Source organism: Papaver somniferum, unplaced genomic scaffold (assembly GCF_003573695.1).
Source record: "Papaver somniferum cultivar HN1 unplaced genomic scaffold, ASM357369v1 unplaced-scaffold_84, whole genome shotgun sequence".
Lineage (NCBI taxonomy): Eukaryota > Viridiplantae > Streptophyta > Magnoliopsida > Ranunculales > Papaveraceae > Papaver > Papaver somniferum.
The window spans coordinates 1,268,112-1,286,058 of NW_020651415.1; positions in this window are offsets into that span (position 1 = coordinate 1,268,112).

Here is a 17,947-nt window from a genome sequence, read left to right on the forward strand (position 1 = left end):
ACTTGTATAGACCACATATTCTTTGCATCTGGTATCTTTGCTAATGCTGTTCTTCTTTGGTTGAGCGGTTTTGAACAACATAAACACATTGCGGTGTTCGATTTGGAAGATGAAAAGTTCCGAGCGCTCCCACTACCACCTAATGAGGTAATGACCTCAAGTTGTTGGGTGGGAATTTATGTTGGGTTCAGAGAGATAACTTTAGTACAGACAAATGGGCATATAAGAGAAGCAACACTAGATGCAGCATCGAAGAGTATGATCCGAAACGGGACTACTATAGCGGAAATTCATGGAACTGGGTCAAAGAATTTAGTATATACCAGTGTTATCACGAGCCATTTGCAACTACAAAAACAATCAAGGGGATTTTAATAAAGTGCCACATTTCCAATTTGCAGTTTAAGAAAATGCCACAGTTTTATTCAGAGTTTATTTAATGCCACACGTTTGACCTTTTCCATCCAATAAAACTCTTGCCATCAGTTAGAGCATAGGTGGCATTTATCCAGCTTAGTAAAAGACATATACACCCTCAAATCTGTCACCAACTCACCAAACCCATTCCTTATTTTGGCACTTCCCTTATTTTCTTACACTTCTTGTAGCCTTCACCGTCCGTTCATAGCTCAATCTTCTCAGCTTACAGCTCTATCTCTGTTAAACATCTCAACTCCATTTACTCCAGCCATGACCCTGTAATCTGGCATACTCAGCTTCACCAGGACCACGGCCATCTTAACCTCCTTTCTTCATTTCCAGCAATCTCTGCCTGCGAACACATCAGAACTACCACCAAACTGCAGCGGCAACAATACCAGCTGCACCATTTCATCTCATAAACATACATCTCCTCATACCATTTCCAGTGCCAATTCAATTTCATTACCAGCACATCTGTTACTCATCTCGCTTGCAATCTCGCCATGTCCAGTTCAACAGCATCATACCCATCCGTAATCCATCACCGATTCCTCCTTGTTCTTGGGTTCATTGCACCTGCAACATCCACCAGTAAAACTCTCCAGCATCAACACTGTCATGTCACCTGTCCTAGCATTCATCTAAGTCACCAAATACCCATGGAACTATGTAGCAACACTTCAGTTCCATGGCAATTCATCACCAACCATCGGAGTCATTTTCTCTTGCTTCATCTCAAGAGCCCACAGCAACTCCCTGCAGCTCCTGTGACATTAACCAAGCACAAACCACCTTGTACACAGGCTCAACTGGTAGAAACTGAGCTTGAAGACGTGAAGAAAAAACCATTTAGGACTTTTATCGAACACCTAATGTGCCATTCTTATCTTGATGTAACATTGAAATTTCTAGCGCTTCTAAACTCACCGAAACACCTGCAAATTCAATTCACAACAAACCCATTGAATCTAATCCCATGACAGTTCTACCATTTTATAGCCATATATCCCCTGGAAAACCATCTTCAGTTTCATTCAACACCTATCAGAAAAAATGTCACCAAACCCATGGAACCAACATCATACATCTCCATTACCACCAACCAGTTCAGTCTCTGCAACTCCTTCTTCAACCTGCCATCACCTGCAACCATGGCCCAAGCCATGACAAGTATCAGCCACCAATACTGCTTCATCACGACAACCATCATAATCAAAACAATTTACAGTAAAAAACAATTAGAAACCCTAATTAACATACGAAACTGGAAAAAAAATGAAAATCAAGCTAAACCCTATTCTTAAAACAACCTGAATTCTATGAATTAAACATAATTTTGACGAACCCTAAAATTATTTCCCAAAACTTTAAAAAAGAATGTTGACAAATCCTATATGTAGGTTTCACAAAACTGATTTTGATACCATCTCATCACTGTTCTTGCTTCATCACAAAATTCTAACAAATTCTCGATTTGATTCAAACCCACAATCATCACAGCATCCATCAGATCAATATATTGATCTCTATCGGCTAATCAAACCAAATGTTCAATTTATTCTCAATTATCCACGACTGTAGCTCAGTTCAATTTCATCATTGTACCCTATCAATTCCTCTTCATCTTCCATTTCTAGAGATAGTCAACAACATCAACTCCAAATGTTCATCTGAATCACCAAGAACACCTCCAATTTTAAAACAAGTCCTCAATTTGAACCTTCACAATCTCAACAGATCTAATTCTCAGACCCATCTTCATTTTCTACTCGATTTCATCTCTCAATTTCTCTGTTTTTTTCTCGACCTAGTTCTCGGCAATAATAGCAGCAGCTGCTGCTTTTCTCCTCTCTCAGATTCTTTGTTCTGCTTTCTCCTAATTAGCGATTCACAAGTCTTTAAGGATTGTGAAGGGTAAATAGGGAATGATAACATATTTTCTTGACTTGTTCAACGCATATAGACCGGTTTGGTAGGCCCTGACGGAATATTTAACGGTTGTGGCATTTAATTAACTCTGGAAAAAACGGTGGCATTTTCTTGAATCGGGATTTGCAAGTGTGGCAGTTTGTTAAAATTCCCAACAATCAACTATTATTGTCGGGTGGAAACAATATCTATCGTTATGACCCTAAAACTCGAACTATTAGGAAACTTGTGGATGATGGGAGTGTTATGGGCAGCTCAAGGATTCAAGTAATTCCTCATGCAAACAGCTATGTTTTGTTGAAAGATTTTGGGGAGACATGGTACGGACCGGGGTGTTCTGCAGTTCCTCAAACAAAAAGCTCTGTATTGAAGACAGATTTTAGGGATGCTTATCTTTAATTCGTAATGAAACAAAGAAGCAATTTTTACACGTCCAGGTTTTGTTAGATGGTCTTTATTTTTTACTTTCTTGGTATGTTTTCTTTTGATTTATTCCTTCGGAAATTGTGGAACATATATACACAGAGAACAAATTGTTGTGTTTTCCAAAGAATTATGCTTCCATTTGGTCAAATTGTTGTTGACAATATTTCCACTCTCCGATCAATTATTTGGCACGAGCAAGTCGCATGGCACATCACGGTACGGCACGATGGACGAATCCCGTAAAGTAGGAATGTAGATGCGTTCTAGTATGTCGCCAAAGATAATACAGCCTCTATGAATTAGGCGAAACTGAGTTGACTTGGTGTTAAAAATCTTAATAGTTTTTTCAATGTTTTCTATAATAAACTGTTGTTTTTTTTGTTTTTTTTATAAGAAGAGAGAAATTATATTAAGAGTGGAAGAATTTACAAGATATCTACAGACGTATAAGAAGAAAGAAAAGCTACAAACAGTTTAGAAAACAACAGACTCCCAATTACACATAGTATGTGAAAGGTTCAGGTGAATCCTTTTAGAAGCAGCGGACGCCCAAGTTAGAACTAATGATTTTGCACTATCACACAATTCTAAATATGTCTTAAAAGTATATCGTTCTTCGAATGTTCGACAATTTCTTTCCCTCCAGATTGTCCAAATGATTGCGGCACGACTACGACTCCACACTACATTCCCTGACTGTGTAAAATGATTATTACCCCAAGTATGAGTAAGAGACAACAATGTTCCTGGAAATCTTCCTAGCAATCTTACAATGTAGGAACAGGTGTTCTTGAGAATCTGGACTATCTCCACAAAGCTTACATGAATTGTAAACGTCCATACCTTTTCGCTGAAGCATTTCCAGAGTGTTGAGTTTTCTATGGACTGCACACCAAACCAGAAAATTGATCTTAGGTGGGATGTCTTTTTTCCAGATGAAAAACCATGGAAAGTCCTCGATACCATCTGTTGCAATCATACTTTCGTATAAAGACTTGACAGTAAAAGTTCCGGTGGATGTTAATGACCTTCTACGATTGTCTGGCAAGGAGTCCAGAGCTGGTGGATTAGTACCGATGACAGTTAAAAGACCTGCCAACTGATTAGTACCGATGATAATAAACTGGTTATCTTCTCGGTCAATTCTTATAGACATGATTCTATCAACTTCTTTGGATGATTTTTTTGTTTAATCCTTGGATTCTTGAATTGTTTTGTTTTGTTTTTCTTTTCTACTCTTCTTTTCTTCTTCTCTAAGCTTTTTCCATATTTATTTCTCTCTTTTCTAATGGATTTTTAAATCTCTTGTAGGGCCTCTTTCACATATCATGGCACGTATCCATTTTTGGACTTTGGCATGGTTATATCTCCTTCTGTCAACTTTGTTGTTCCATCAAAAAAAAAGTTTCAGTTTCATCTCCGATAGCAGTTTTGAAACTCATCAATAAAATGATGGTTTCTATCATTATGATCCAGTATTTTAGTTTAGATCATGTTTATGATCACAAAGGTTTTAGTGAATCAAGTTTCTACAGGTTAAACAGTCCGATTCATTGGTGCAAGTAGAATTTGAATTTTTAAAATTCAAAATTTCCCCCTATAACTCCGCGTAAAGGATGGGCATGCGAATTAGTATTGATTACGTATCAGCTGACTTCTATCTCATTCAATTCTACGTATACTTTTCCATCTCAAAAGAATATATTCCTTCCTATTTTTTCTCAAGATAGTTATACCAATATAACGTTAGAGAAAATGAGTTTATAAAATAGTTTGGTTTTTGGTCTTGGTGGGATTGGAACTTAGAATCTATTGGTCACTAAGGACACTAGCTCATTTTCACTATTTGTGAATGAACCTTTAGTCCCACGTAGGGAAAACTAAAGATGATACCTCTCCATAAGTATTGAAAATTTTGATATTAGAGTGGCCCTTGGGTCATTAGCACTTTTGTGCGAGGGAGAGGACTTAGGCAATGGGCTAGTTGGTGCAATCACACATTTTCACACACGCACGGTGCTCCACACGGAAGCACGCACGCCGCCGCCGTCCGTGCGGGCGGGCCGGGCTCAGGAAACTTCTTTTGAATTTTTGAATTAATACTTAAAAGATTTCAAATTCGCATGAACGTTTCAAACCGTTGGAAAAATCTGAACTAATTGAAATTGTTTTAATGCGCATTTATGAGACCTCTCTTGATTCTCCCCTATATAAAGCGATCACTTTCTATCATTTCGTTTTGTGTCCAGAAGAGCTACTATCCTCTTCTTTTCGTCTTCTCCCCCTGTGTGGTCCTTTATTTTTCATTTTGTGCGCAATTGTTGTTGAGGTCGTAAGAGTGGGCAAGTACTGTAGTGCTAACAGTGCTTGTAACGGGCATTTTTATCCTGGATACGAACTTGACCACAGGGTATTGGCATCACTCATTCTTGAGGCGTACCGGTCAAATATCGTGTTAAGGACAGCGTGTTGAACACGTGACTCTGTCCTCTGTTTGCAGTCCAATTGAGTGTTGTTTACTTTCCAGAAATTAATCATTTTTATTCTAACATCTTTCTTGAGTGTTTTATTGTTACAGACGCAACATATAACTAATTATAGTCATAATATATATGGATTTCACCAATATAATGCGAAGGAACCAAAATTTTATTCTTATCATCTTCTCTGGAATAAAGCTTCAAGTTTGGATCATCAGGATTATGACTTCAAACACTCGTGGTATCTTTAATCACCTCACAGATGCAATCAACTAAATTTCGTGATCTCAATGTTCGACAAGTCAGGAAAACTGTTGGTTCTAATAGAGCTATATCAGCACCAACTGGAGTTTTGAGCAATTCTCTTATTAGAAAGCTATTCTCAAAAGATACATTTGAGACAGATGCAGTAAGAAGATAAATAACACAACTATGAAAGCAATACAGAATCTTAAATATACGTGCTCTGGATAACAATATTTTTCTCTTCAAGTTCACTTCAAATGAAGTAGTTAAAGCCATTCTTAAGAAAGGTCCCTGTAACATTAAGAAATACCATCTCAATCTCAAAAAATATGATCCCTCTATTGCTGTAAAGGATCAAGAATTTACTCATCAAGAGTGGAATGTCCAGTTTAAAAATATTCTTCTTGAATATCATGCGGTTCAGGTAATTGATGAACTCTGGTTGAATTAGGTCATAAGATTATGACTGAACCAAAAAACTGCCAACCTGTTTATGGCTCAATGATTACTGCAAGAGTCAAAATATATCTTATGAAACCTATGCACATGGGTGGATGGTGGAATACAACATTTGGAGGTGTTACATGGGTTCGTTATCAACGGAAAGACAGACACATCTTCTACTAAAGATTGTTTCACTGTAGATCATGATTATGAGGAATGTGAGAATACTCCTTTGGACTTAAAAATTAGGATAATACAAATGAAGAATATGATACTTATTGTCATAACCTTGCAAAAGCTTATGGTGTTGAAATAACTGAACACCTAGATCTGTTGTTGCAAAGGGTCTGTGAAGCAAGTCAAAGGCAACTAGAAGAAAAGCAAAAATATGAGAAACAAGAAGAAGAAATGAGAGCTAAGAGGTCAAGAAGTGAAGATAAAGCAGATGATGCTAGCACCAAATAGCTCTCAATCTGTCTTACAGGCTCATGATATTCACAAAAACATTATTGGTCATAATACTGGGTCTACTAATATATTGGAACATTTTGATGGGATGGAGCATGACCTGACTGAAGAAGGAGAGCTACCTGCAAGAAAGTACTCCCAAGAAATGACTGAGCCTACTGCAATTTCGGTAACTAAAAATTTATTATTTTCTTTGCGCTCTAAATTTTCTTATACATATTCTTATTTTCACAATTTTTCTGCAAATATGAAAGTCTTAGCTTTGAATGTTCATGGTTTAGCAAAAAAAATCACTAGAGATCAGCTTTTTGTTCTTGTTAAGAAACACTCTCTCCTGATTTTTTGTTTCTTTCAAAAAAAAAGTCGATAGTGAAAATGATCTCCCTAGCAAATTCCTTAAGTTATTGTAATCATGTTTATATAGATAGAGTTGTTCTTGCTGGAGGTCTAATTCTAATGTGGAAATATGGAATCCATTGTGAAGTTCAGGATGTCTCAAATAATATGATGCATGTTGTCACTAAAATAGATCCTAGTAGCCCAGATGTTTTTATTACTTTTATATATGGCTCCACTTATTTTTATGAGAAAAAAAGAATAGTGGGATTTTCTCTTACGGATTAGTGAAAACATCATGTATCCTTGGTTAGTAATAGGTGACTTGAATTTTCATATGCATGATCTATCTGCAGTTGTTAATTTTTCTACTGAAGATAGGTATGTTTAAGAAAAAATGAGTATCTGTGGACTTATGTATATTGGTTATAGTGGTAAGCATTATACTTGGACTAATAATAGTTTTGGAACTGGAAGTAGAAAATCCAGAATTGATATGGCTATAGATAACAACTACTGGTGTAACTCTTTTCCACAAGCTAAGCTTATGCACTTAGCAGGCTGGTTTTGATCACTGTTCTATCTTATTATTCCCACAATTTATTATTAGAAATACCTGGAGGCCTTTCAAAAAAATTTCCATGTGGATGAAACACTTTGCTTTCAAAACTCAATTATCTATAGCATGGGATGCTAATGTTTCTGGTTTTGCAGGTTTTCAACTAATTTCTAAACAACATAGTACAAGGAAAAGAGTTTCTCATTTGAACAAAATTGAGTTTGGAGATATTGATAGAAATATAAATAACTTTAAACTCAACTTGGGGATTCTCAAAATGATCTAATTTCTGTTTCTCAGCATGATAACATTGTTACTTTCACTAAAAAACTAGATGTATGGTTAACACTAAGACTGAATTTTATAAACAAAAATATGGTGACACTTTCATCACTTATATGGAAAAAAATACCAAATATTTTCACACTTTAGCTAATAAAAGAATGTTTAGGAAAAATATTGACTACTTATGTGATAATAATGGTGTTTGGTTTAATGATAGTGTGGATATTGCAAGTATACTTGTTAACCATTTTGAGCATGTAAGTAAAACTTCTAATCCCTAAGTTTACTGATTCCACTTTTGACATCTTCCCTACGGTTTTTATTGCTCAAGATAATTCTCAGCTGAATAGAATACCTTCTAGTGATGAAATCTGTAAATTTATTAAGCATATGAATGCTTGGGGTTCACCAGGCCCTAATGGCTTACAATCTGGTTTTCACAAATACAATTGGGATGTAGTTGGGCAAGATGTTACTAATGATGTTCAAGGTTTTATTGAAACAGGTTTTATGCCAACAGCTTTCAATAGAACTTATCTTAGTTTGATACCGAAGACTGATAATGATACTAAACTTGTAGATTTCATACCTATAGGTTTATGCAATAGTATTTATAAGGTTATCTCTAATATTATGGCAGATAGAATTAAACCTCACTTAAAACATCTGATCTCTCCTTATCAAGCTGTCTTTCTACCAGGTAGAGATATACATGACAACATTATTGTTGTTCATGAGATGATTCAAACTATGAAGCACAAAGAAGGACATAATGGTACTATGTGTTTAAAACTTGATCTGTCTAAATCCTTTGATAGAATATAATGACCTTTTTTGTTTGGAATTCTTAAAAGGTAAATTCATAGTAAAGAGTGCTTACTATACTCTTTGTGCTAATTCTATTAATAATTCCATTGCTAATGATAACATTCCTAAGGATGTTTTGAAACAACTCTGGCATTATAAAGTTCCTCATAGAGTTCAACTCTTTGTATGGAAATGCTTAAAAAATATTGTTCCTGTTACATCCAGACTTCCTAGTTAGAACCCTGAAGTAGAACCCCATTGTAAGTTTTGTAATCATAGTCTTGAAACCATAAACCACTTGTTGGTTGAGTGTGACTATGCTAGATCCATATGAAGTGCTTTAAATGTTAATATTATGGATGTTAATCAACGGTTTATTTCTTTCTATTCTTGGGGTAATTTCTTGCTTCATTACAGGTGAAGAACTACAGAATGATTACATAAATGAGAATTCAATGATTAAGTTAATGTGCACTTTCTGGTATATCTGGAAGGACCGGTGCAATTTGATTTTCCAGGATAATTGTCTTAACAGGAAGATTACTCTCATTAGAATACATCATTTGATTCAGCAATATAATTTTTCTATTGTTTCTACTAATGTTAACATGCAATGCAACATTCTCATCAAGGAATGGATTCCTCCGGAGGAATGATTTGTTAAGTTGAATATAGATGCTTCATACATGACTGAAACTAGGAACGGTAGCATTGGACTAATTGTGCGTAATCATGCAGGAAATGCAGTAGGAGTTAAAGGCTTTCAACTGGAGGAAGAGGTGGATACAGATGTGGGAGCTGAACATGTTGAATGCAAATCTCTAGTCGGAGGCGTGTGGTTTTAAAAAAGTTATCTTTGAGATGGACTATGCCAATATGGTGAACTCTATTAATAGTGGAGAATCCCAAGTGCAATAGTTTAATCAACATTTAATTTCTACAATTAAGAACAAGTTTTCCAGTAATTTTTTTGGTTTTGCAAGATATTTAATAGACTAGGTAATAGTGTTGCTCATGCACTAGCAAGAAAAGCTAGACTTGAAGCTCTAAGTTTCTCTTATGATTCTAATTTTCCTCCTGATATCACCAAATGTATTGAGTAAGATTATGTCTTTTACAACAGTTAATCAATAAATCCATCTCTTAGTATCAAAAAAGAAGAAGATGCGTTCAAGTATCATTAGGGTTGTAAAATGCCATACAATGAATCCTGTGATATAGGTGGAAATTATAAACATGATACAATTATTCCGGAAATTCAACTAAAATACTAACTATCTATTTATGAGTGAAAACTGTTTCTGGTGGTTTTGGTAAATTTGGGTGTGTGTGGATGAGAAACGAATCTAAACCCTAAAAAAATGCACTGCACGGGAGTACTTTAGATTCGAGAGATGACTCTGTACAATTCTGGCCTAAACCAAGAAATGGTCGTTCCAGACTTGTTTCGGTCACAAAGTGAATGATATAGGGTTGATCTTAGGGAGCGAAGTGAAGAAGGTGTTGAGATTATGAAGGTGTTGGCTATTTATGACTTGTATCAGAATGTTGAACTGGCTTGTATAATGTAAGCTATCAGTTCTGGATGTTTTCTGGATACGGTGTTAACAACAACTTGGTTTTTCTGTGTTGTCCCTCATTTGAAAATAGGTCGAAGAACCTATTTATACAAGTCATTTGAGCGCAATCCTCATCTCTTCGGAAGTGGAGGAAGTAAAGTGATGGAGTAGTGGGGTCGTGTAGGGATGGTGATTGTCACACGATCATGCCTTTTCCCACTTCCCTCATCACTTTTAACCGTCCATCATTTCCTAACACGTTCTCGTAATGAGCACGTTGCGCGCTTCACGCTGTAAACCGCCATACCAATAACTCAGTAAGTATCCCCCAGTTTGTGACATGTTTGATGTCTCGAATGAGTGGGTCAAGTCGTGGGACCTGCCAGAAGAAATAACATAAGGTGTTATTAAGTTAAATAACTAAATTGTTTATGGAATTGATATTCATGAAATATTGTATATGCTCGATGCATGTAATGCATCGCTTTTAAGAAAGCAGCTCAAAACAATCGATATGCATGAAGCATCGTTGTTTTAAAGCTTGAATGGATAAGTCGCGGATTGAGAGTCTTAAAATGGAAGCATGCCAGACTTCCTTTGGGTGATCGTTTGAAGGATGGGTAAACAAGCTATCATTTGGTCGATCACTCCCTGTGGGAGAGAGGCGGCTGGTGGTTGTCATGCTGCTTTGCAGGTTGCTGGAAATAAATCTACAACATCCAATTATGCATGCAAAGCTGGACGGACGAGATGATTTGTGCATTTCCGCTGATGAAACTTAAGGTTTAGGGACCACGCGGACCTCCCCTCTTTGTCCAATCGAATCCAGGCACTGGGCGTTAACTTGATTGGATCGATCAGGCACGCGTGGAGATGGTCAGTTGGTTACATACCTACACCTCTCGGTCCCTCAAATATTAGATCTAGGCTACTCAATTTGACCGGAAAAGATGAGTGGTCACGATCGATTTGCGACAGAAATACATTACCGCAAAGCATAAATTAGGGTTTGAAGGCTGTGTGACCTACCACCTTTGGGGAGTGCGTTTCCAGGCATATCGCCATGGTTTACTCAGGCCGACCGGTTACACATAAAGGTGGTCCAATTGTGGTCATGTTAACACCTTTGGAACCTCTTGAGTCTATATCTATACCGTCCGTTTAGGCTGGTGAAGATGGATGGTTGTGATCAATTTACGACAGATGCATGTTGCGGTAAACCCTAATTAGGGTTTTGAAATAGCCACCTCCACGTGATTTTGACCAAACGGTATGGCATGTTGTTGGCCTCCTTTGGAGAGATCGATCTCGTGGGGAAAATGTTGGCCTGACGGTGAACTTATGTGCACCTTCCTGATGGTCCAAAATGCGATCTAAGCCATCCAAATAGGCTGGATAAGTTGGATGGTCGTGATCGATTTAAGACGCTAGTGTATTTCCGCAACCCAATTTATGGCTTGGACGCATCACGCCTTCCATGGTTTGGGCGAGCGTTTCACTGCTCAATGGGCCCACCATGGGAAACTCGTTCAAGCGAGGAGAAAGTGGGGCTGTCGGTGTGCATGTCAGCATTCCCCTAATTGCTCATGTGATCATCTAACCCGTCCAACCAAGCTGGCAAAGTTGCACGGTTACGACGATTTTAAGACTGTCAAATTCGTTCGAGCTTCTCCTTAATCAACGCGACTAACCTACTAAGGGTTAGCGTTTTGATAGCGCTGGGAGATGCATGGTGATGTTCGACCGATTAGGGTATTAGTGGGCCTGCTGGTGGCCATCACGATGATTGCCTATTCCTTCCAGGGTTTGGCTAGGCTTGTTAAATTGCGCGGCCAACTTGTGTGGCCGTGATCGTTTCTGAGACTGATATGGATAGTCCAGGTTTTCCTTAAGGAAATTAAACATGTTGGATCGAGATGTCTTTAATTAAAAGCGCATCGATTCGAGACTCTCTTTGTAGAGTATTGTAGCCTGTGTGGGTATTTTATGCATATCTTAATATTGGCACTTCGGGAGATTCGTGCTACTCTGCTGAGAGTGAACACTTAATCGTCATGCCATGTCAGTGATGAGAGTTCGGCTGAGAACATAGCACGGAAAATACTAGGAAATCATGCATTAATTAATAATGCTAATAGAATTCGCATAATATTGGGATTGTTGTTGCACGCACCATTCTGAATGAATTTCATGAATTATATTGAATTGCTTCAAATAAAACGAAGAGTTTTTCTACACTCGTCACTTCTTAAACGGCTTTTCCTTTTGCATGGGTGACAACGCATTAAATACTGGTTTTACAATTTTAGTCCTGAAATAAAATTCACCATCAACAGTTATCATATATATGAGATCAGAAATTCGAATCAAATTAAGAACTTGAATTAAGAGCTTCATAATCCTGATCTGGATGAAGAGTTCCGCAAACAATAAATCCCACATGAGAGTCATGGAACCCACTAAAAAAATCTGTCTGGCAGTTTTAGTTCTAGAATCGCTAAAATGAGCAGGATGTTTTAGTAAAAAGAACCCGAAAATCTATAATGCATGATGGCTGGCCACAGGCCTGTAATATTGGGGCTTCTGGCCTTACCTTCTCCTGGGCCTCCCGAAGGATACAATTTAATGTTGCACCGACTTTGGTCTTAGGTCTTGGTTTCCTATTTGTAGTCAGAGTTTTTGCTTTTGTTTCTCAAAGGTGTTGTGCAGGACAGAAATAAGATCATCACAACCTACAAGAAAACAAAAATAAGATCGAGGTAATATCATCAAACGTTTCGCTCATCAGTAGAATTTTCATGGAATTTCTGGGCAATGATGTCTTAGAAAACATATTGTTTCGGTTACCTATAGGGACAGCTTCTTCGCAGGCTAAACGTGTGTGCAAATCATGGAAAGCAATCCTGTTTAATAGACGTCATAACGAGGTGGGCTACCTTTTCGCATGCCGTTACTACAAATACGGTATAATTCAGCTCTACTTTGGAGAAGAATATGATCATATTGATAATAATAAGACCAACTATTACTACTCTTATGAGATAGTGATGGAGACGGATCAGTATTGCAGATTTTCTTATAAATCTATTAGGAAATAATATAGGAGTCTATATTTAGGAGATATACACGAGTTTGAGTTATATTAGGAAAGTGTCTATGTTTAGAGTTTGATCTTAGGTAGGAAAGTGCCTTGAGTGGTCGTCAAGTTTGTGAACAATATAAATTGGCTGTTAAGCCATAAGAATTAGATACACCGAATTATTATCAATGTAGTCTTTTATGCTTCCGCGTTTATGCTCTCCTCTCTCTTGCTCGATCCTTAACATGGTATCAGATCAGGTGAGAGGAAGAGAGAGGAGAAGGAGAAAGAGTTAGGGAAGTTTTTCATCAGTTTAGGGTTTAGGTTTTGAGTATAAAAAAAAAAAAAAAAAAAATTTTGAAGCCGTGTTTTGAAGTTTTAAAAACAAAGGAATAAGCTGCGTTTGGTTAGAGAATTGTTTTTGTTAAAAGAGAAGATGCACAAAGTTCTGACGAGTTAAAGAAGAAGAGAGAAGTGTTTAAAGGCTTGTCGGTCATTGTCTTCATCAGGGTTCGAGAAGCTGTGATAAACAAGTTGGAGTTGTTTAGGGTATGTCGCTGCTCCATGACTTGTTACCTGTCAAGTCATGTTCATGTGTTTTGTTCGTGTGCTGTTGACGAAAAGAAGAACTTGGAGCAAGATGGAGAATTTTATAAAGAAGGAAAAGATGTTGCTGCCCTAGATTGATTTCCAGTGATGATGTTTACTGTTCTGATGGTGAATATAACTGTTTTGGTTGATGGCTTGCTGCTGCCATTAACGTAAGAACAGAGATGACTAGCTTTATGCCAAGAAAACATGGCGGACGAGATATTGCAGCTGAGAAGGACAAATTGCAGAGTTGGGATTTCGCTGTTGGTTACAACATGGAAAAGCAACAAATCTGGATGATGGATGAAATATCAGATGAAAGAGAGATGGATGCTGATATTGCTGCCCTAGGTTTCGAGGGTACTACAGGGTATAGTGAGAAGAACACGCATCCAGATGATTACAAGTTTCAGGTTCGAAGCTGTGTGGTTTTGGTCGCTGTTAGACGATGATGATATTATCTGTCAAATCCGCACGGTAATGAAGAATGAGATATTGGCAGTATCAATGAGAGGAACTTGAGCATGGCAGTGAGAACTGATGACGCTGATAAGGAGACATAAATGTTGAGAAGATGAGTATAGATAGCAGCTGCCATTGATAGCCGTTGCTACTCGTGATGGTAAACTGTTGATGCTGTTAAGATGGAGTCATAGAAAGAATGAAAACTGGAGATTGGCAAGCAAACATGGTTGGCTGGTAATTGATCATCGGTGATGGAATAATTGTTACCGATGATATTGAAGATGAATGATGAAAGCTGAGTAGTTGGTTAAGCAGATGAGAAGGATTTTGTCTGGATTAGAAAACAAGCACGAGGAAGAAAGCTAGGTGGCTGAGTAGGTTAACGCCTGACATGAACCAGATGATGCTGATGTTGTTGTTCTCGATTTCGTGGGTTTAAGGTGATGGTGGTTTGATTCTGGCAAGCGTACGAAAAAGGAGACCAGCCCAAGCAAGGTGTTGTTTCCATTAATAAGAAGGAATTTCGAAGTAAAGTTAGATTTCTGCCATTAACGATGGATGGATGATGAGTATTTGGTTGATCGGTTCTGCTAGTAATGGCAGTGACGATGGTTATGTCCGGTGGTTGCTGCTGTGATGATGAGCAGGTGTTGATGGCTCATGACGGAGGTTGCTGCCATTAACATGTGAAGCTGGAGATGGGTTGATGGATAGTTGAAGGCAAGAATGGTTTTCCAGGGAAGCGGTGATTTTGTACCTTGGTGATTTCCAGTAATCACACGGTGATGATGATGACGCTGAGAAGAACAAGGGTTGTTGATGGAAGAAAAGAGTGTTGCTGGTATTACTGGTCATTGGTGATGGAAAACAGGGAAGAACGTTGAGGTGCTGCAGTCGAGTTATGATGATTGTGGAAAGAACGACGATGAAAATGCAGAGAAGTTTCGTATGGAGAGTGGATACGTGGATGATTAAGGTGAAGAAGACGCTGTGAATATTGATGGTACTGCAGAAACAAGTTGAGTATTGTTTGATGTCCAGAGACAGGACAACGAATGGTGGTCGCTGGGAAGCTCAAAAAAAAAAAAAAAAAAAAAAAAAAAAAAAAATGTTATTGAAAGTCAGTAGCAGTCTGGGTGTTACAAAAGAGAATTGTTACAGATGAACAAGTAGTGTGACTAAAGGATGTCACAGGTAAGAAGAATCGTTACAGAAGCGTAACAGAAGCAAGTGTGACAGTTCTGTCAGAGGAGTTGCAGAAAGCTGTTAAAGAGTTTGAAGAAGCTTAAGGTGAGTGGTGATTGAAGAGTTTGTGGCAGAAACTTGGAAGTCTTACAAAGTGTGGCAGACTTTGTGTTAGTTATTGCTTGTGGCAGAAGCGTAACAAGAGAAAGATTGTGAGAAAATCTTGAAAAACAAAGAAGTGTGAAGGTTTCGCAACAATAGCGTGACTGGAACAAGAGAGAAGAAGAAACAACATTCATGTTGTGAAAAAAAAAATCACCAAGACGTGATGAGAAAAAGAACAACAATAATAGGTTAAAATCCTGTGAGTTGTCGAGAGAGTACAAAAAGTATTCTATCGAAGAAACCAAGAAAACAAGAGTACAAGAAGTATTCTTCAGAAGATAGGACCGTAATGTCCTAAAACTACGAAGATGGGACCGTAATGTCCTTAAACTACGAAGAGGACCGAAATGTCCTTAAACTAAGAAGAGGACCGAAACGTCCTTAAACTACGAAGAGGACCGTAATGTCCTAAAACTATAAAGATGGGACCGTAACGTCCTTAAACTTCCGAAGAGGACCGAGATGTCCTTAAACGATGAAAATGGGACCGTAATGTCCTTAAACTTCCGAAAATGGGACCGTAATGTCCTTAAACTATGAAGGGGACCGAAACGTCCTTAAACTACGGTCTGAAGATTTTTTTTTTTTTTCGCAAAAGCGTTGAAAAAAAAAAGAAGAAGAAAGAAGAAAACCGAAGTTAAATTTCATTTGTCCAAGATGGGCATTCGTGATCTACATGCTCCATCTTGAGGGAGGGTATTAGGAAATAATATAGGAGTCTATATTTAGGAGATATACACTTTAAGGAGTTTGAGTTATATTAGGAAAGTGTCTATGTTGAGAGTTTGATCTTAGGTAGGAAAGTGCCTTGAGTGGTCGTCAAGTTTGTGAACAATATAAATTGGCTGTTAAGCCATAAGAATTAGATACACCGAATTATTATCAATGTAGTCTTTTATGCTTCCGCGTTTATGCTCTCCTCTCTCTTGCTCGATCCTTAACAAAATCCTATCAACGTAATATCCTGGTTGGATCAATCAACGGATTGGTTTGTCTTTAGAAAGACGTTTCTACTATCGATAAGGCTGAGCCTTTCTCAATATGCAATCCCCTAACTGGAGAATTTATTATTCTTAAAGCTAATTTGAGTAGAGTGCGGGATGGTGTACCTAAACAAGTTAATAATGCATTCGGTTATTGCCAATCAACCAAAGAGTACGAGGTTGTTTGGATTTACAGCTTCAAATCTAACATGCAGCCATCATACGTACAAGTATATACGAAGGCAATGAGTGGAGAGATATAGAAACTTCTATGGACCGCATATTCTTTGCATCTGGTATCTTTGCAGCTTTGCTAATGGTGTTCTTCATTGGTTGAATGGTTTTGAGATATATAATCACATTTCGGTGTTCGATTTGGAAGATGAGAAGTTCCGAGCGCTCCCACTACCACCTTTTGAAGTACTTGGTCGTCTACTTGTTTCCGACAAACTCAAGTTGTTGGGTGGAAATTTATGTTGGGTTCAGAAAGATAGATATCGTATAGACATATGGGCTTACAAGAGAAAAAACACTGGAAATACAAGATGCGGCTCCAAAGAGTATGATCAGAAACGCGACTACTATAGCAGACATTTGTGGAACTGGGTCAAGGAATTTAGTATAGAGCTGTGTGTCTATTACGAACCATTTGCAATTACCAAAACCAGCCAAGTACTGTTGTCGGATGGACGTAAGTTCTGTTGTTATGACACTAAAACTCGAACTGTAAGCAAACTTGGGGATGATAGGACTGTTATGGGATGCCCAGGAATTCAAGTAATACCTCATGCAAACAGCTATGTTTTCGTTGAAAGATTTTGGGGAGACATGGTATGGGCCGGGGTGCTCTGCAGTTCCTCGAACAAAAATCTCTGCATTGTCGACAAAAGTTAGAGATGCCAACTCGTCCAGGTTTTGTTTTTTTGAATAAGAAAATAGGTTAATTTGGATACATATCATTTGTCCTTGAAGTAGAGTTCAAGGCCAAAATTTTGTCTATCGAAAGGGTTTCAAAAAGAAAGCTAGGAGGATAGCCGGAGTAATCCAGGGTTGGTTTTGTTAGTAGGCCTTTGTTAGATCGTTTTTACTTATTATTTTCCTGGAATGTTTTCTTTTGCTTTATTCCTTTTATCCTTTAGATAACCTTTTTCTTTTCTTTTTTCTTTTCTTTTCTTTTTTCTTTTCTTTTCTTTTCCACTATTTTCCAAAAAAGAACAAAATTAGTCTCTTGAAAACATACTGCTTGATCATAAGTGTTGCTGAGAATAGTTCCATGTCGTCCGATGATGGTGCTGGACACGCATATATAGCTGGCTTAAAACTTTGACAAGAAAAATTCATGGGGATAAAACCTTTAGCGAAGGCCATGCTAACACGAGCATGCCACTTGGCATAACATAAACTGAACATGGTAGCTTCAGGTGCCGTGGTGTGTTAGCCTACTCGGCACACGATGCAATACCAGACACCATTCTAATTTAGTTTTTATCTTATGTTATCTTGTGAAAGATTTTGGG